We start from the raw sequence: 6,603 nt of genomic DNA, 5'->3' as shown, positions 1-6,603 counted from the left end.
CTTCTGGGCTTCTGACTGGTTTTGAGCCTAAACTTCTGTGCTTCTGACTAGTTTTGAGCCTAAACTTCTGTGCTTCTGACTGGTTTTGAGCCTAAACTTCTGTGCTTCTGACTGGTTTTGAGCCTAAACTTCTGTGCTTCTGACTGGTTTTGAGCCTAAACTTCTGTGCCTCTGACTGGTTTTGAGCCTAAACTTCTGTGCCTCTGACTGGTTTTGAGCCTAAACTTCTGTGCCTCTGACTGGTTTTGAGCCTAAACTTCTGGGCCTCTGACTGGTTTTGAGCCTAAACTTCTGTGCTTCTGACTGGTTTTGAGCCTAAACTTCTGTGCCTCTGAATGGTTTTGAGCCTAAACTTCTGTGCCTCTGACTGGTTTTGAGCCTAAACTTCTGTGCTTCTGACTGGTTTTGAGCCTAAACTTCTGTGCTTCTGACTGGTTTTGAGTCTAAACTTCTGGGCCTCTGACTGGTTTTGAGCCTAAACTTCTGTGCTTCTGACTGGTTTTGAGCCTAAACTTCCGTGCTTCTGACTGGTTTTGAGCCTAAACTTCTGTGCTTCTGACTGGTTTTGAGCCTAAACTTCTGTGCTTCTGACTGGTTTTGAGCCTAAACTTCTGTGCCTCTAACTGGTTTTGAGCCTAAACTTCTGTGCTTCTGACTGGTTTTGAGCCTAAACTTCTGTGCTTCTGTCTGGTTTTGAGCCTAAACTTCTGTGCTTCTGTCTGGTTTTGAGCCTAAACTTCTGTGCTTCTGACTGGTTTTGAGCCTAAACTTCTGTGCTTCTGACTGGTTTTGAGCCTAAACTTCTGTGCTTCTGACTGGTTTTGGGCCTAAACTTCTGTGCCTCTGACTGGTTTTGAGCCTAAACTTCTGTGCTTCTGACTGGTTTTGAGCCTAAACTTCTGTGCTTCTGACTGGTTTTGAGCCTAAACCTATGGGCCTCTGAATGGTTTTGAGCCTAAACTTCTGTGCTTCTGACTGGTTTTGAGCCTAAACCTATGGGCCTCTGACTGGTTTTGAGCCTAAACTTCTGGGCCTCTGACTGGTTTTGAGCCTAAACTTCTGTGCCTCTGACTGGTTTTGAGCCTAAACTTCTGTGTTTCTGACTGGTTTTGAGCCTAAACTTCTGGCTGGTTTTGAGCCTAAACTTCTGTGCCTCTGACTGGTTTTGAGCCTAAACTTCTGTGCCTCTGACTGGTTTTGAGCCTAAACTTCTGACTGGTTTTGAGCCTAAACTTCTGTGCTTCTGACTGGTTTTGAACCTAAACCTATGGGCCTCTGACTGGTTTTGAGCCTAAACTTCTGTGCTTCTGACTGGTTTTGAGCCTAAACCTATGGGCCTCTGACTGGTTTTGAGCCTAAACTTCTGGGCCTCTGACTGGTTTTGAGCCTAAACTTCTGTGCCTCTGACTGGTTTTGAGCCTAAACTTCTGTGTTTCTGACTGGTTTTGAGCCTAAACTTCTGGCTGGTTTTGAGCCTAAACTTCTGTGCCTCTGACTGGTTTTGAGCCTAAACTTCTGTGCCTCTGACTGGTTTTGAGCCTAAACTTCTGACTGGTTTTGAGCCTAAACTTCTGACTGGTTTTGAGCCTAAACCTATGGGCCTCTGACTGGTTTTGAGCCTAAACTTCTGTGCTTCTGACTGGTTTTGAACCTAAACCTATGGGCCTCTGACTGGTTTTGAGCCTAAACTTCTGTGCTTCTGACTGGTTTTGAGCCTAAACCTATGGGCCTCTGACTGGTTTTGAGCCTAAACTTCTGTGCCTCTGACTGGTTTTGAGCCTAAGCTTCTGTGCCTCTGACTGGTTTTGAGCCTAAACTTCTGTGTTTCTGACTGGTTTTGAGCCTAAACTTCTGTCTGGTTTTGAGCCTAAACTTCTGTGCCTCTGACTGGTTTTGAGCCTAAACTTCTGGGCCTCTGACTGGTTTTGAGCCTAAGCTTCTGTGCCTCTGACTGGTTTTGAGCCTAAACTTCTGTGTTTCTGACTGGTTTTGAGCCTAAACTTCTGTCTGGTTTTGAGCCTAAACTTCTGTGCCTCTGACTGGTTTTGAGCCTAAACTTCTGACTGGTTTTGAGCCTAAACTTCTGACTGGTTTTGGGCCTAAACTTCTGGGCCTCTGACTGGTTTTGAGCCTAAACTTCTGTGCTTCTGACTGGTTTTGAGCCTAAACTTCTGGGCCTCTGACTGGTTTTGAGCCTAAACTTCTGTGCTTCTGACTGGTTTTGAGCCTAAACTTCTGTGCTTCTGACTGGTTTTGAGCCTAAACTTCTGTGCTTCTGACTGGTTTTGAGCCTAAACCTATGGGCCTCTGACTGGTTTTGAGCCTAAACTTCTGTGCTTCTGACTGGTTTTGAGCCTAAACTTCTGTGCTTCTGACTGGTTTTGAGCCTAAACTTCTAGGCCTCTGACTGGTTTTGAGCCTAAACTTCTGTGCCTCTGACTGGTTTTGAGCCTAAACCTATGGGCCTCTGACTGGTTTTGAGCCTAAACTTCTGTGCTTCTGACTGGTTTTGAGCCTAAACTTCTGTGCCTCTGAATGGTTTTGAGCCTAAACCTATGTGCTTCTGACTGGTTTTGAGCCCAAACTTCTGTGCTTCTGACTGGTTTTGAGCCTAAACGTCTGTGCTTCTGACTGGTTTTGAGCCTAAACTTCTGGGCCTCTGACTGGTTTTGAGCCTAAACTTCTGTGCTTCTGACTGGTTTTGAGCCTAAACTTCTGTGCCTCTGAATGGTTTTGAGCCTAAACTTCTGTGCTTCTGACTGGTTTTGAGCCTAAACTTCTGTGCCTCTGACTGGTTTTGAGCCTAAACTTCTGTGCTTCTGACTGGTTTTGAGTCTAAACTTCTGGGCCTCTGACTGGTTTTGAGCCTAAACTTCTGTGCTTCTGACTGGTTTTGAGCCTAAACTTCCGTGCTTCTGACTGGTTTTGAGCCTAAACTTCTGTGCTTCTGACTGGTTTTGAGCCTAAACTTCTGTGCTTCTGACTGGTTTTGAGCCTAAACTTCTGTGCCTCTAACTGGTTTTGAGCCTAAACTTCTGTGCTTCTGACTGGTTTTGAGCCTAAACTTCTGTGCTTCTGTCTGGTTTTGAGCCTAAACTTCTGTGCTTCTGTCTGGTTTTGAGCCTAAACTTCTGTGCTTCTGACTGGTTTTGAGCCTAAACTTCTGTGCTTCTGACTGGTTTTGAGCCTAAACTTCTGTGCTTCTGACTGGTTTTGAGCCTAAACTTCTGTGCCTCTGACTGGTTTTGAGCCTAAACTTCTGTGCTTCTGACTGGTTTTGAGCCTAAACTTCTGTGCTTCTGACTGGTTTTGAGCCTAAACTTCTGTGCTTCTGACAGGTTTTGAGCCTAAACTTCTGTGCTTCTGACTGGTTTTGAGCCTAAACTTCTGTGCTTCTGTCTGGTTTTGAGCCTAAACTTCTGTGCTTCTGACTGGTTTTGAGCCTAAACTTCTGTGCCTCTGACTGGTTTTGAGCCTAAACTTCTGTGCTTCTGACTGGTTTTGAGCCTAAACTTCTGTGCTTCTGACTGGTTTTGAGCCTAAACTTCTGTGCTTCTGACTGGTTTTGAGCCTAAACTTCTGTGCTTCTGTCTGGTTTTGAGCCTAAACTTCTGTGCTTCTGACTGGTTTTGAGCCTAAACTTCTGTGCTTCTGACTGGTTTTGAGCCTAAAGGTACGTTCCTCTGACTGGTTTTGAGCCTAAACTTCTGTGCCTCTGACTGGTTTTGAACCTAAACTTACGTTCCTCTGACTGGTTTTGAGCCTAAACTTCTGTGCTTCTGACTGGTTTTGAGCCTAAACTTCTGTGCTTCTGTCTGGTTTTGAGCCTAAACTTCTGTGCTTCTGACTGGTTTTGAGCCTAAACTTCTGTGCTTCTGACTGGTTTTGAGCCTAAACTTCTGTGCTTCTGACTGGTTTTGAGCCTAAACTTCTGTGCTTCTGACTGGTTTTGAGCCTAAACTTCTGTGCCTCTGACTGGTTTTGAGCCTAAACTTCTGTGCTTCTGACAGGTTTTGAGCCTAAACTTCTGTGCTTCTGTCTGGTTTTGAGCCTAAACTTCTGTGCTTCTGACAGGTTTTGAGCCTAAACTTCTGTGCTTCTGACTGGTTTTGAGCCTAAACTTCTGTGCTTCTGTCTGGTTTTGAGCCTAAACTTCTGTGCTTCTGACTGGTTTTGAGCCTAAACTTCTGTGCTTCTGACTGGTTTTGAGCCTAAACTTCTGTGCTTCTGACAGGTTTTGAGCCTAAACTTCTGTGCTTCTGACTGGTTTTGAGCCTAAACTTCTGTGCTTCTGTCTGGTTTTGAGCCTAAACTTCTGTGCTTCTGACTGGTTTTGAGCCTAAACTTCTGTGCCTCTGACTGGTTTTGAGCCTAAACTTCTGTGCTTCTGACTGGTTTTGAGCCTAAACTTCTGTGCTTCTGACTGGTTTTGAGCCTAAACTTCTGTGCTTCTGACTGGTTTTGAGCCTAAACTTCTGTGCTTCTGTCTGGTTTTGAGCCTAAACTTCTGTGCTTCTGACTGGTTTTGAGCCTAAAGGTACGTTCCTCTGACTGGTTTTGAGCCTAAACTTCTGTGCCTCTGACTGGTTTTGAACCTAAACTTACGTTCCTCTGACTGGTTTTGAGCCTAAACTTCTGTGCTTCTGTCTGGTTTTGAGCCTAAACTTCTGTGCTTCTGACTGGTTTTGAGCCTAAACTTCTGTGCTTCTGACTGGTTTTGAGCCTAAACTTCTGTGCTTCTGACTGGTTTTGAGCCTAAACTTCTGTGCTTCTGACTGGTTTTGAGCCTAAACTTCGGTGCTTCTGACTGGTTTTGAGCCTAAACTTCTGTGCCTCTGAATGGTTTTGAGCCTAAACTTCTGTGCTTCTGACTGGTTTTGAGCCTAAACTTCTGTGCTTCTGACTGGTTTTGAGCCTAAACTTCTGTGCTTCTGACTGGTTTTGAGCCTAAACCTCTGTGCTTCTGACTGGTTTTGAGCCTAAACTTCTGTGCTTCTGACTGGTTTTGAGCCTAAACCTATGGGCCTCTGACTGGTTTTGAGCCTAAACGTCTGTGCTTCTGACTGGTTTTGAGCCTAAACTTCTGACTGGTTTTGAGCCTAAACTTCTGACTGGTTTTGAGCCTAAACTTCTGACTGGTTTTGAGCCTAAACTTCTGTGCTTCTGACTGGTTTTGAGCCTAAACTTCTGTGCTTCTGACTGGTTTTGAGCCTAAACTTATGTGCCTCTGACTGGTTTTGAGCCTAAACTTCTGTGCCTCTGACTGGTTTTGAGCCTAAACTTCTGTGCCTCTGACTGGTTTTGAGCCTAAACTTCTGTGCCTCTGACTGGTTTTGAGCCTAAACTTCTGTGCTTCTGACTGGTTTTGAGCCTAAACTTCTGTGCCTCTGACTGGTTTTGAGCCTAAACTTCTGTGCCTCTGACTGGTTTTGAGCCTAAACCTATGGGCCTCTGACTGGTTTTGAGCCTAAACTTCTGTGCCTCTGACTGGTTTTGAGCCTAAACTTCTGTGCTTCTGACTGGTTTTGAGCTGCACTGACTCTTATTGTGCACATTTTGCCATGATCTGCTTGGAGGAGACTGCTGCTCCTCTGATGATGAACAGGCGTGACAGCAGGTAGCGACCAGACTCCGCCCTGGTTTCCACGGAAACCTGCTCACCCAGCCTGAAACTCAGAGTCACACCTCCAAGCCAAGTCAGATGATGACACATTTCTGGGCCTGAAACTGCCCTGGAGCAGCCAGCACTGTTTCGTTTAGCGGCAGCTTGATATTCTTTGGCTTTTGATGGCTGTACATGTGCAGGACTCACACAGAGATCTGTTTCCATGACAGTGGTGGCACCTAAAGAGCAGATAAATTGCCAAATTTCCAGGTATTACTCTCTTGAGGGGGTGCAATCTTGACATTGAGCCTATTGTTCCTTGGTCTCTTCTTCTGGTTCTGAGTCGTAAAGTTGAACAACAGTCAGAGAAGATGAAGCTATCACCTCTTCATCATTTTAAACTATTAAACTTTAGATCTTTGAATCGATTTAAACCCAAATCATAACCAGCCACCACTGTTGCTGGCATGGGTGGAATAACACTTTGTGGTTTATTCACTAATCGTATCTGTTGGCTGCAGCCAGTTCTTCTGAACCGAAGAAGGCAAAAAAATAAAGAAATGTCATTGGCTGGAGGAGAAACTGTGTCCTTCTTCCTCAGCTGGTCAGGATATAGACAACGATGCAAACTCTATGTAAAAATCTGGTCTGGTTTAACAGAATAAATGTGTAAAAAGTGTAAAAAGATTTGTAAGCTGCCTCAGAATCGTTGTTATTAAGCATATCTGTCAAATAATTACTGTTTATTAAAAAAATACAGGTTCTTTGACATTTAGTAAATCAAAAAATGGAAAATAGCTAAATGGAGAGAAGAGGAAATCGCCTGAGATTATTCCTCACACTGACACGATAATCCTAAAAAGGTGAAGTTGAATTTAAACGGCTGGTTACCGGACTGAGCCTTTGGGCTGAAGAAGCCAGGTTGTTCAGGATGGTCACCGTCTCCAGGCTCTCCACGGTGACCAGGTCTGTGTGCTGTGCTCTGCAGTAGCTCTGAG

Source organism: Leuresthes tenuis, unplaced genomic scaffold (assembly GCF_036924035.1).
Source record: "Leuresthes tenuis unplaced genomic scaffold, fLeuTen1.0.hap1 SCAF_16, whole genome shotgun sequence".
Lineage (NCBI taxonomy): Eukaryota > Metazoa > Chordata > Actinopteri > Atheriniformes > Atherinopsidae > Leuresthes > Leuresthes tenuis.
This window is presented reverse-complemented; position numbering follows the sequence as displayed.